The sequence below is a fragment of the Rhineura floridana genome, chromosome 7 (genome assembly GCF_030035675.1).
Source record: "Rhineura floridana isolate rRhiFlo1 chromosome 7, rRhiFlo1.hap2, whole genome shotgun sequence".
In the NCBI taxonomy this organism is placed as follows: domain Eukaryota; kingdom Metazoa; phylum Chordata; class Lepidosauria; order Squamata; family Rhineuridae; genus Rhineura; species Rhineura floridana.
In genome coordinates this window covers 114,982,483-114,997,174 of record NC_084486.1, presented here as the reverse complement: position 1 = coordinate 114,997,174, position 14,692 = coordinate 114,982,483, and positions in this window count along the sequence as shown.

The following is a 14,692-nucleotide window of genomic DNA, read 5'->3' as shown; positions in this document are numbered from 1 at the left end:
GTTCCTTTAAGGAAGGTGAAACAGACTAGCTTTGCATTGCTATGGGTAAGTTTTCAAGCAGGTCCCTTTGCTTTAAGGGGAAACTGACCAGTCTATGTGTTTGCTTTGCCTTCAAGAGATCTCTTGCTTTCTCCCAGGGCTGAGGAGGCAAGGATTCAATATTATTCAGAGGAGGGGAGGGAGAAGGAGGTGGAGGTGGAGGTGGAGGTGAAGGGGGTGGGTGGGTGCTGGGTAGGCATCCTTTAAACCCCTGTTGAAGCTGCCCCCACCATCTATGAGTGGGTGTAGGAACCTATCTCTATTCTTTCCATGTTACTCCTATTTCTGGTACCAAAGTTTCTGTTAAAGAAGGAAAGTCCAGAAACACATCTACTTTGTTAACTGAGGTATTACTGTATGCAAGAACTCCCAATCCAGTGCATTCACCAGATACAGAAGGTTCGAGGCCGTTCCAGTTTGGTCTATGGGAGGGGACATGGCCTAAATAGAGTCCCAAGGGCCAAGTAGAGGGGCCTGGAGGGCCACATTTGATCACTGGACCTGAGGTTCCCCAGTAGAATCTGATGGATACAGTTGAGTTTTCTTTGGTGATTATATTTCAGGGTTGCACATTCTGGCAAACATTGTGCATTCTGGCCTTTGCTCAGGAATCAATGGCAGTGCAAAGGGGGGCAAGAGGGGCAAGTGCCCCCCCAAAAGGAGCTTGCCCCCCACCTAGAAATATACTTTGCTCCTTCTGTGCCCCCCAAATCTTTTTCTGGTGTCTGTGCCCCCCCAATTTTTTTTCCTGGTGCCTTGTTGTCAGGAATTCTTACAAACCTAGTCAAAGCTGAGATTTCAACTCAGACTCCATATAAAGTTGATTTGGCTGCCATCCGTACTGTATACCCATTATCTTATTTCCTACCTGGTGCACTTCAGCCAGTGTATGTGTATAATCTCAGTTCATTTGAAACCTACAAAGGTTTGTGTCAAAACCTTTTTTCGTTTATGCCAATAGTGCATTGAGATAAGTGGAGAAAAGGCCACATTAATATGCACATCCTATGCAAGCAATGATACCAGCTCTGTGATTTAATGAGTCACCCTGACCCTCAGAAAGCTCAAAAGGTCACAATCTAAAAAACAGTGAACACATTCTTGCCATTGTTTCTTGATAAAATAGGACTGCTTTCGGAACCATGTTATCACCATTGCTCAATCCATTAGAAAAGCAGTTGATGTCAATTGCATGTAATTAAGTATCAATTAGCAAAAGGTGAAATGCTGCATGGCACATTAAGAGCTTACATTAATTACAAACTGCTCACATGAAAATAAGAGGATCTCATCCCACCCACCCCCAGCTGATAAGTGTATATATCATAAGTTCTTCCTTATTATTCTGGAGACTCGTTGGGACTGCAAATGTAGATAAAGCAACCCGGCTCTTCTAGAATCTAACAGGTCTCATTTCTGCATGATCATCTTTTCCAGATGAGAGCCTTAAGAATGAGAATGTAGGGGGAAATATTATGTATTCATAGAATGCAACCAATATTTATCACACTGAGTAGCAGCAGTTTGTTCCTGAAAATATTAAAGGTCAGGGCTATGTGCATGTGTAAATAAAGGTCTCCATATATGTCTCTAGCTGGACAAGGAATTGTGCATGCATATTGTCGCATGTGAATTTTCCCAAAACTATACACAAACTAAATTTATGCACACTGAGGGAAGGGTGAATCTGTCAATTTTGGTTTCTCTCTGTTTCTCGTTTTTCCAGTTTTAAATTCCACAGGGTTTGCATTTTTCTTTTCTTTTCTTAAAAAAATAAGTCTTCATGAGAATTCATCAGCATTTAGCTCTAATTTCTCCCAATATGCAATTTTTCTGGTAGATATACATTGTGTATACATTTTGCTGGTTATAAAGCTAATGCCACAATAAATTGAAGGAGCACAAGACTCTTGTGTTTGTTGAATTTGGAAGCGATTTGCAGATGATACAAAACTGGGGGGCCATAGCTAATACCGTGGAAGACAGAAACAAAATTCAAAGGGACCTTGATAGGCTGGAGCATTGGGCTGAAAACAACAGAATGAAGTTCAACAGGGATAAATGCAAAGTTCTACAGCTAGGAAAAAGAAACCAAATGTACAGTTATAAGATGGGGGATACTTGGCTCAGCAGTACGACATGTGAGAAGGCTCTTGGAATTGCCATTGATCACAAGCTGAATATGAGCCAACAGTGTGATGTGGCTGCAAAAAAGGCAAATGCTATATTAGGCTGCATTAACAGAAGTAGTTTCCAAATCGCGTGAAGTATTAGTTCCCCTCTATTCAGCACTGGTTAGGCCTCATCTTGAATACTGCATCCAGTTCTGGTCTCTGCACTTCAAGAAGGATGCAGACAAACTGGAATGGGTTCAGAGGAGGGCAACAAAAATGATCAGGGGACTGGAAACCAAGCCCTATGAGGACAGACTGAAAGAACTGGGCATGTTTAGCCTGGAGAAGAGAAGACTGAGGGGAGATATGATAGCAGTCTTCAAGTACATGAAAGGTTGTCACACAGAGGAGGGCCGGGATCTCTTCTCGATCATCCCAAAGTGCAGGACATGGAATAATGGGCTCAAATTGCAGGAATGCCGGATTTCGACTGGACATCAGGAAAAACTTCCTGTTAGAACCATATGGCAATGGAACCAATTACCTAGAGAGGTAGTGGGCTCTCCGACACGGGAGGCATTCAAGAGGCAGCTGGACAGCCATCTGTTGGGAATGCTTTGATTTGGATTCCTGCATTGAGCAGGGGGTTGGACTCGATGGCCTTGTAGGTCTCTTCCAACTCTACTATTTTATGATTCTATGATTGTATGAAATGGTTTAGGTTACATTGTAACAGTCAGTTCTGAAGACAATGACTAAACACTGTGGCTTGTAGAGAATCATTGGACCAAATGGATAACTATATGGTGCAGAATAATCCTGGAGAATGTATTTCTGCAAGCAAATCTTGGTCCAACACAATAAAATCATCATCCAGCTTCAGGCCCATCACCAGCAGACAGCCAGGTTGGGCACTGGCCAAGGGCCCCTGCTGCTGGGGCTGGGTGGGTATAGCTCCCACTCCACACTAGCATTGGGCCATGGAGCATGTGCCCCATGATCTAATGCTGGTGCAGACTGTGAAGCAGCAGCCACTCTCCCACGCAACATTCCCACCATGCCGCTTCCCATGTTGCACTGCCACTGTAGGAGGCTTGAATAGGCCTGGCCGCATCAGTGTGTTAGTATGTGTGTGCATGCTTGCCATAATTCAAGATGGTGGCTTGGGTGATGGCTGCCGCTGCCACATTTTAGAGCCTGCTGGAGTCTGGTGTCCAAGGGCTGACTGCGGTCTGGTGCCAGCCCTGTCCAGCTTTATAACAACATTTCTTAAATTTAATCATAGCTTCCAAACTCTGCATTCACCCTAGTCAAAGCTTGGAAAAGTTACTTTTTTGAACTACAACTCCCATCAGCCCCAACCAGCATGGCCACTGGATTGGGCTGATGGGAGTTGTAGTCCAAAAAAGTAACTTTTCCAAGCTCTGACCCTAGTACCAACATGTTACTATCTTAACTGTCATTAACTTGGATAAGTGAAGTTCCATGAGTGTCCCATATAGACCACTGGTGTAGTCATGGACTGGTTGACAGCATCAGTGCCTGAAGGAGGAGTTAAAGTAGCTCATAGATCATTCCTGTATGTGAACAACACTGTCCAAAACTAACTGTAGTGATTGTCTCTTATGTGATACACATTTAAACTCTGCATGAATTACTCAGTATGCACCAACCCAGGTTCTTAATGAAGTGGATATTAAGCCTCATAGGGTGCTTAATCAAGTAGAACTTGAACTTTCTGTATATGGATTCCCATTGATGGATAGGGTCTTGTGAGTATGAATGGAGTTTTCCTCTCTGTTACTGCCCCAGATTAAACATTTTTTTAAAAAAACAAACAAGACACAATACTATTACTGTCATCTTAAAATAGCATGGCTATGTCATGAGAATGAATAGAATAAATTGATAATGAAAGGGGTGGGCGAATGCAAAGGTCCTTATTTAGTAGTGGGCAGTATGGTGAGGTGGAGGGTCCTCTCAATACCATCATTACTGCAGGTTACCCAGATGCAATGGTGGCTGGTCCCTTAGAGTGAATAGTGCACTGTCCTCAGCCAGTCCCCTCCCACCTGCCTGTTTTTTAAGCTTACATTCAGTCCAGGGGGGTGACACTGGCTATCCGCTTCCTCTTCCTTAGTCTCAGTATTGTCATTGCATAACTCAGCAGGGAGGAGGATGGGGGCAAAACCAAGAATTAGTTGACTCTGCCTGTCATCAGCTGTGCCTCCATCTATTGACCTCTCTGCCTTCTGCCAAGTGCTCACCTGCCATCACTGCCTGGGCATGTCTGGGATGTGGCAGGGTAGTGGTGAGGTCGGGGCTGTGTGGGTGCACTGGTGGAAGTGCCAGATTGGCCCCACCCATGCATTTGCACAGCCCACCCTCATTGCCATCCTGCCCCCACCCCATCCCCAGTATCAGGAGGATGGCTCTGCGACTGCACCACACCAGCTGCTCCTGTCTGTAGTGTCAAGGTCCAGTTCTCCTCCTTGCCTGACAAATTGTTTCTGTCAAAGTTCCTACTTCTACACAACTGTTAAACTGGTAATAGACTCTCAGAGCCAAAGTAAGAGTCCCAGCCCAAACAGACTCATATTATTGGGCTCCAGAGCTCCACAAAGGCCTGATAAGACTTCAAGCTCATTATTATGAAGGGGAAAGCAACATGAGGCTCAACTGTAGATCCAAGTAGATAATATTTTATGCCAGTTTATTTCCTTGTATCAATATGAGATGCCAATTGTTTTAAAATCTTGTGAGATTTGCTAGAGCCAGTCTGGAGCAAACAACACTCTTAACGGGGAGTGACAATGAAACCTGAACCAAATTTCTCCTCCCCCCACTTTCACAGGACTATTATTTCCCAGAAAAATGGGGGGATAGTGGGCACCCCTCGGGCAAATTGTCAGAATTTTTGGAGGGGTTGCCTTATCTTCCCATTGGTCATTCTGTATCAAGAACACCACTGGACTGATGGCAGCCAACTTGCTGCTTGAAGTGGTAGTAAAGCTCTTTGCCATCACACCAAAGAAGACTCATGACGCTGATATGGTATAATGTTATATTTATTAAAATATAACAAATATTAAGCCTTAGCCAATTTCAGCCAATTAATCAAATTATAACTACTTCGGGCAGGGGAGGCTCAACCTAACTGGGAGGGAATACTCCCTCCAATCCTGAGGGCATGTCAGTCATCTCAGACTGTAACTCACCAGTCAAGGACGTGGGAAAATGTATCCCTCCTTGCTGGTGGAGCCAGGTATGTGGTTCCAACCTCCACAGCCTGGCCCCGCCGTACAGGTGTTCACCATGATGCGCAAGCTGGTCCCACGAGGACACTCCCCAGATCCCCCACCAGACGTTCAGCACTGATGGTTCCCTAGGGAGTGTCCTTTACCAGAATGCCTCAGCCTTCTCAGTTCTTTCCCCAATTACCTCACCTGCCCGAATTCCACACCAGCCATGAGCGAGACAACCACAACCCCCCCCCCCATAAGGCCAATCAAATCACCCAAGCAGTATGGAGTAGGCAAAAGCAAAGGGATTCTGAAATCAGGATCCCCCACCAAATTCCTACTCAGCCCCAACTGGTGACTAGCAAAGCCCATACCGACTAGGGAGGGACGGCGGGTGCCACAAGGCAAAAAAGGCTAATTCAAAGGGAGGGGCAGGCTTATAAACCCAATAATCCCTTCATCCGATTGGTCAAAAGACCCCACCTGACCCACTCAAGACCTTCGGGAACCTTCCCAAGTCTTCTAGCTATTGTGGGGGGTGGCGGCAAACACGCCCCTGCAAAAGGCGGAAACGCCATTTTTAAATAATAAAATAAAATAAAAACAGATCTTTGGCCAGCTTATCTTTGTTTTATTTTTTATTACTTTTATATCCCACTTTTCCTCTAAGGATTGGAAGGTGGCTTACACAGTTCTCTCCCTCCACAACAGTCTTGTGAGGAAAGTTAATCTGAGAAATGGTGATTGGCCCAAGATTATCTAGGGAGCTTCATGTCTGAGTAAGGATTTGAACCCTGTTCTAAGAATCTAGGGCCTAGTCCAAGACTCTAACCAATACACCACACGAGGGCTACTTACAAACAATCTGCTTATTGAGCATTCATCTTGATTTGTGTTCACAAAGTTTGCAGGGTAGATTAGATTACCTCTGCTGAGTGTTCACTCCAGTTTGGTTGCAGGAAGGTTATACGACATTGTGTTAAGTAATTGTCATTTCACACTTTCCAGTGTATTTTTTTTTATTTTCTTATCGGGAAAAAAGTCCAGGTTTTGAGGAAGTGGATTTCTTGCACAAGAGCACCAAAATACACTCTAACTATGCAGTTTGAATTTGCTGGTATGTGATTGAATCCAACCCAATAATAGTGACAGACTGGAAACATCTTAGCTTTTTTAAAAGGTAAGACCACATCCCCTGAAAATTCTTAAAATCTGACTCTCCTCCCCAAGTTTAATACAAGGTTAGCGGAACATTTTTTCCCAAGCCCTCTGCCTCCCCCCCAAAATCCTTACAAATTTTGCTAGGTTAAACAGTGTGACCCAGCATTACCTAAAACAGAAAAAAGTGAGAAAGTCTAGGCCTTGCACTTTGATAGACAGAGAGAAGTGTAACCCTCCTTATATGGTGTAGTCTTTCAAAAGTCCCATAGCTGCTTAATTCCTTTCTTAAGTACAGGCCAACAGAGTGTGACAGCCAACATGGAGTGACAAGAGGTGGAGTGACAATCAGGGCCATCGAGATCCTATGGAGAGTAGGCGTCAGTATTGCTGATATGATTTACAGGCCCTAGAACATATGCAAATAAATGAATTTGTCCTCTGGTCTTGAGGATGTAGAGAAGCACTGACACGAGATCCCAAGGACAGGGAACAGTGTCTAAAGGGATTTGTCAGTCATGTATAATTAATACACATGCATGCCATACTACAGTCTCTGGCAATAAATAAGAACTTGGCAGATGAAAAAATAAGGAGTTTAAAGAAGCAAAAGGACATCAATCAATCATTCTTTTTTTTCACACACATGAGGGATGTGGGGCATGTTAAAAGGTTTGTATTTGGACAAGATGATGATGCTTGGGTGTCAGCAGAAGTCCTATTGTCCTTTGCATCCGATTACCATGGATGGTAGAAGGACAACCACACATGATAATTGAAATGACAGAATGTAACACAGGTGTTGACAGAAATGTCCTGCTGATACTAGCAGGTAATTCTGTATATGAGCTTTTGGTCTATACAGATGTTTTAGTTTAAAGCTAAAAATATGTATAAAGCTTGTTTAAAGAATGTTACATGGCACAGATATAATATGTATTTGGCCTTTGGTCTCTCACTACGTAGCTGATCAATGCTTTGAAAGCTGAAAACATAACCATCTGTTCAGTGGTGCCCATATAAATCCTAATCTGGTGTTGAAAACAGCATTGGGAGCTGCATGAATCCAGAGTGTCTTGTTATTTGTTGATGCCCACTCCATCAGCAGGTGTACAAATGAAAGACTATGTGGAGACTATAATTTATGATTCTGCATTTTAGTTTTAGCTCTTTTTAGCTCTTTCAGGGTGCTTAAACAACAGCAGTGCATGTGTCAAGGTGGAGTCGCTAAGTACCACATTGGTGGAGTACAGCTCCTGTCCTGACACCAATGTCATTGCAGTTTACCTGGATGAGGATGGGGCAGGATGGTGGCAAGATTTGGGCTGTGCAGGTGCCTGGTACTTACTGACTATATCTGAAAGGCTCCTTCTGAGAGGAAGGATGGGATATAAATTTAATAAATAAATAAACGTCTATAGTTGTCCACATCATATAGTAGAACTATAGTAGAATGCTGACATCTGCTTTACTCTCTTTTTGCTTGTTGTTGATTTTAATTATCTTTTGAATGTTTTTAAATGCTGTACCTTTTAAAACTGTTTTTATTGATAATTTTAAAGTTTTTACTTTTATGTTTTTATAAACTGCCTAGAGGTTTTATTACAGTCAAGTGGTATAAAATATTGTGAAATGAAATAAAAATAAGATATGAAAGTGGATAAGCCCCTGGTTAACTGTAGACATTTTTGTTAGCTTGGCCTTTTGCTGTTAGGCAAATCATCAAAGATATATATTACATTCTCTGGGTGGAGTGTAGAAGAATGGCCTCTTGATAGTTTAAACATGTTGATTAGTGTGTTGTATAGGGAAAGCCAAGAGTCTTTGTGCAAAATGGTAATGTTATTGGCAAAGCAATACTAGCTCTAAGATAACTCAGACTAAAGTAAAATTAAAAATACATTGTGCCAACACAAATTCTTTATTGCTGGAGGAAGAGGGAGAAGGAAATTGAAAAGATGGAAATTTGTAAGCTTGTAGGGGCTGAGGTTGTGACCTCAATTACACATGAGAAAATTTTGTAATAAAATGCATGCTGGAAAAATAGCATCAAAATGTGGTTTGCTATTTCAGGACACTTTAAAGAACAAGAGTAGGGACATTATTACAAAATAGCCAATTTGGCTCTGTACAAAACAGCTGGAATGTAGATATACTAGCAATTCGGAAACAAGTGTCAAAATGACAGTCTGCTATATTCCGTTCCACAAATAATAGATGTAAACCAGTTTTACTGTCAAGTTTGTCTATTGTCAGTAAGTCCATTCAGTAGCTTTGCTTAAATTTCATAGTTTAACCCACAGAAATGTAATACATGCTACTTTTACAAGTTAAAATAAACTATGGTTACCGGTTGTGTGCATTAGTCACAATCCTGCAAAAGTTAAGTCCCTTTGCAAATTCTCCTTGCATTCATGAATGCATAGAGGCAGGGTATACCTTTGGGGTCTACCATCTTGATCTCTGTGCATTTGATGGAAGGAAGGTCAGAAGAAAAAACCTATGCATTGGGTGGCACCAGAGGGAAGGGCGGAGATGGCAACATTGAGCAATGTAGTGGGATTAGTTGGTGTGGTCCCTTCTGCCATCTGTGTATTTGGTGTAAGGTCAGAAGGGGAAGCCTATGCATTATTTATTTATTTATTTATTGCACTTGAGTGGAGCCATAGGGGATGGCAGTGTTGAGGATGGGGCCAGAGGATGGGGCCTATTCCCCCATCTGTGCATTTTGTGAAAGGTGAGAAGAGGAAGTTTGTGCATTGGGTGGAGCCATAAGAAATGCTGAGGTCGGGGCCAATAGATGTGGTCTCTTCCTTCATCCATGTGTTCATGAATGCATGGGGGAAATTTATGAAGGGGGATTGTGTCACTCACTATTCAATTCCCCAGAAACAGTATTCTGATTACTTCTGACTAAATCCCAGCCCATTGTTTTCTTTTGTCTGTTTTTTTTAATGGGCTATTCAAATTATTTATAATGTATTTATTTAATATACAATTATTTAAAATTTTCAATCAACAAATCCTGAAATGGAAAGAATTCAGTGATGCCGTTCATCTGTTCATGCTCAAATTATGGGTTGTATTAAACTAAGTCCTACTCAAAGTTGACCCATTGAAATTAATGAACCTAAGTTAGTCATGTCTGTGGGTTTACTCTGAGTAGGGCTAGCATTGACTAATAAATACATTCTTTGACTGTGGCATACTTCTCTCACATAGCACTAGGGACAGCTGATGTGATTTATATGAACTGAGGTGGACCCAATGAAAAGAGATATGTACTGTAGCTACTTCACAATATTATAGTTCTCTGTTTTTGACAGGTTTGGCATCAGCCTTGATAGAATTACTGTACTGCCATTTAAGGTCAATATGTCACATATTGGATTTTCCTTGAATAAGTTTTGATTTAATTGAGTGTCAATAGGAGTATTCATGTAAAGATCTGTCATGCACGGAATTCCAAAGTTACTGCCATCTTTCAGTGCTACTTTGAATATTGTTTATTGTAACAAGGATGCCATAAGACTCTGGGGTCATACCTTCAGAAAAAAATTAATGTTCATCCTTGCACCAGGTTTACCAGTATTAAATCCTGATAGTTCATTGTTCTCTCAGTGTTTCACTTTGCTCTTCCATAATATTTACTTTCCAAGGGAAACAGAAAATAAAATATAGTTTTTATGGCCACCATCTATAATTATGATTAGGAAGTTGCTCACATGGGGTTATAAATGCTTCTGCATGTTCCTTTCTCACAAAAGTTCTTCTATAATGCATTGAACATCACAGAAAAATGTGGGTTCAGAGGTGCTTGAAGATCTTCATAGATTGTTTCCCTTTCAAGTGGTAACTCCTGCTTTCCCACAGCAGGTGAGAGAGAGTTTCCTTTTGTGCTATTTCTTTTCAAAGCAGCCCCATGTAGTGCGATCTGAAATTTATTACATCCTAGAAAATGTCTGAAACTCTGAGTTGGTTTTTCCATGCATGCCTGTCACTTGACTATTCAACATTGGATGATTCACAGATGAATGTGTAAACAGAAAGCAAGTACAGTACTTGAGTTGACATTGAGTCACATGAAAATTATCTCTAAGCTGTTGACAGTGGAGACTAGTTGCTCTGATATCAGTGGGGCAGTGAATCCTTTCCCGGTTTCAGTCAAAATGTTCAAGGAGCTGTCCAAGGCGCTGAAGCCTTTTCCCAAAATAGCTCCTGGAACAGCTTGGACAGCTCCTGGGAAGTTTAGACTAAAACCTGGAGTGGATTCACTGCCCCACTGACATTGGAGCCACCAGGCTCCATTGACTGTTGATGAGACATTCACTCATGCTCTTGATAATATGGTTAATGCATGATCATTTAGTGCTGTGCCAGAACCTGTCCTTCAATTTCTCAAAAGTTTACTGTCCCCACAAAAGAGGCTTCTGACTCATTCACAGGGTGTTTCAGAATTTCAGTGGGTGAAGGATTGAACTTCCCTTATTTTTGTGTAAGGTGGCTAATGGTGGTGTTTATGTTTTGCTTTCCATCAGACATTTCTCCAATACTCTGCACCCACCCTGGCTGCCCACACTTTCTGATCTGAAAAAGGCCAGTGAGAGAAATTACCTCATGGTGTTTGGTGCTTTAATGGAAGTGCGGAAAGCTTCATTGGTGCCTTTACTGATTTTGCTTGTAAGGGAAATCCTTGCTTTTACTGTTTTTGTTTGTTTAAAAAAACCTTTTGTGCACTTATTTCATTCACAGTAAAAAAGATTTCACTTAAAATAATAACAACAATGTGCATGGTAGGCAGCCTCCTTGGCTTCCTGTGCTTACAGAAAAACCCAGTTGATCATGTCGTAGGCTTTTCGGGAAGTGCAGTTAAGCGGCAAGGCTGCAGAATACAGGTCACCAGAGAGAAGGATTTGTAGAATAAAACAAAAGACATTCACAAAACTCTTCAGCCATCTTGAAAGTAAAGGTAGCACAACAAAAACCCTGCACTGCACCTATAAAAAAGGCAACCAACATGAATTCAGTGGGGCTTACTTCCAGATAAATGGGTTAGGACTCCAGCCCCAATCCTTTGCACATTTATTCAGAAGAAGGTCCCCTGTGTTTAATGTGGCTTAGTGACTTGTAAGAGGCTGTAGTCTAAGTAGAAAAATGACACAAACAGAGTATGATCCTCGAATTTGGGGGTACAGTATTGAGATTTACAAGGTAATCCTATGCCTGTTTACTCAGAAGTAAGTTTTACTGGCTCAATAGACTTTACGTCCAAGTAAATCTGCACAGCATCGTATCCAGCCAACAGAGAATCAGAAGGGCACAATCATTTGTAACTATCATCACTTCTTAATGACAGAGGGGCTAAGGGATATGGAAATTGTATTTATCTTTTCTCTGTCATTGTAGTTCACAGAATGCAAATACAAGATAAGATACCACAGAGAAAATTCTTCAGTAATGTGATTAATTACATAATATTTGCAGCTGGTGGGGAGGGGAATCCAATATCAGCTTGTGATGGGTGAGAAATTTGATTCAGTTTGCATTTCAAGCCAAATCTATCACATTCACACTTTCTGAAACAGTATGAGAACCAAAACAAGGCCATCCTTTGAAATTTGCACATCAGAATTTTGCAATACAGTTAAGCAACCAATGCTTACAAAAACGCATATGTTAGAGTGAAGTGTGCATAAAAATGAATCTATGAGTTACAATAGCATACACAAATGCATTATATTATGAGAAACTGCTGGCAAAAATGTGTACATTAGTCAAAACTTCCAACAAAAATGGGTTTATTAGGAGAAATTCACACTAAAATGCTGGAGAATTTTCATGAGGTTTTCTTTTAAAAAAATGCAAATTGCTGTTGAAATGTGGAGAACTGAATTTAAGACTGGAAGAATGAGAAGCTGGGAGGACTGAAACTGACAGAACTTTCCATCCCTAGTGTCAGTAAATGCCACTTACATTCACATGAAGCGTTAGTGAATATGCAAACAGCAACCATTTCTGCACCTGTTTCTGTTTCCATCTGAATCCTCTGACATCCCTAATAAGAAAAAGTTACAACATTTGGGGCTTTTTAGTTTAGAGAAAAGATGAGTAAGAGGCAACATGATAGAGGTTTATAAAATGATGGATGGTGAGAAGAAAGTGGATAGGCTTCTTCCTTTCTCATAACACTAGAACTTGGAGACATCCAATGAAGCTGTATTTTTTAAAAAAACACTACCAAAAAGTACTTCATACAAAAGCCATCTCCACAAGATAACCACCGACTTGGATGATTTTAAAAGAGGCTTAGACACATTCATGGAGGATAAGGCTATCAATGGCTATTAGCTTTGATGGCTATATTCTACCTCCACTGTTGAAGGCAATATGCCTCTGAATAACAGTTGCTGAGAATCTCTGATGGGGAGAGAGCTGTTGCACTTTGGCTCTGCTTATGGGCTTCCCATAGTCCTATGGCTGGCCACTGTGAGAACAGAGTGTTGGCCTATGATGGTCCTCTGCCTATTCCAACAGGGCTCTTCTTATATATAAGAGTTTCACCAATTTTTTCCTTCCCTTTGATAATCTGTGAATGCAATTGATGGAGAGTAGTCATTAAAAATGCGGAAGAAATTTTAGTCAATAATGAGGCACAAGTGAGCAGCTTTAAGTGAAAGTACTCTTGAAAGATCTAACAATGTGGTACTTATTCAGAAGAAATGTTCAGTAAGCGAAAATGATGAGTAAAGGTTGCCATGTTCTTTATTGTCATGACATGAGCTGAAACCCAAGATGACACCAAACACATGCCATTAGATAGCAACCAGATGTCTTGTTTCTTCTGCTTTAATTTGCTTACCTCATTTGTTAATTAAGAACATAAGAACATAAGAAGAGCCTGCTGGATCAGGCCAGTGGCCCATCTAGTCCAGCATCCTGTTCTCACAGTGGCCAACCAGGTGCCTGGGGGAAGCCCACAAGCAGGACCTGAGTGCAAGAACACTCTCCCCACCTGAGGCTTCTGGCAACTGGTTTTCAGAAGCATGCTGCCTCTGACTAGGGTGGCACAGCACAGCCATCATGGCTAGTAGCCATTGATAGCCCTGTCCTCCATGAATTTGTCTAATCTTCTTTTAAAGCCATCCAAGCTGGTGGCCATTACTGTATCTTGTGGGAGCAAATTCCATAGTTTAACTATGCGCTGAGTAAAGAAGTACTTCCTTTTGTCTGTCCTGAATCTTCCAACATTCAGCTTCTTTGAATGTCCACGAGTTCTAGTATTATGAGAGAGGGAGAAGAACTTTTCTCTATCCACTTTCTCAATGCCATGCATAATTTTATACACTTCTATCATGTCTCCTCTGACCCACCTTTTCTCTAAACTAAAAAGCCCCAAATGCTGCAACCTTTCCTCATAAGGGAGTCGCTCCATCCCCTTGATCATTCTGGTTGCCCTCTTCTGAACCTTTTCTAACTCTATAATATCCTTTTTGAGATGAGGCGACCAGAACTGTACACAGTATTCCAAATGCGGCCGCACCATAGATTTATACAACGGCATTATGATATCAGCTGTTTTATTTTCAATACCTTTCCTAATTATCGCTAGCATGGAATTTGCCTTTTTCACAGCTGCCGCACACTGGGTCGACATTTTCATCATGCTGTCCACTACAACCCTAAGGTCTCTTTCCTGGTCAGTCACCGCCAGTTCAGACCCCATGAGCGTATGTGTGAAATTAAGATTTTTTGCTCCAATATGCATAATTTTAAACTTGTTTATATTGAATTGCATTTGCCATTTTTCCGCCCATTCACTCAGTTTGGAGAGGTCTTTTTGGAGCTCTTCGCAATCCCTTTTTGTTTTAACAACCCTGAACAATTTAGTGTCGTCAGCAAACTTGGCCACTTCACTGCTCACTCCTAATTCTAGGTCATTAATTAACAAGTTGAAAAGTACAGGTCCCAATACCGATCCTTGAGGGACTCCACTTTCTACAGCCCTCCATTGGGAGAACTGTCCATTTATTCCTACTCTCTGCTTTATGCTTCTTAACCAATTCCTTATCTACAAGAGGACCTCTCCTCTTATTCCATGACTACTAAGCTTCCTCAGAAGTCTTTGGTGAGGTACCTTGT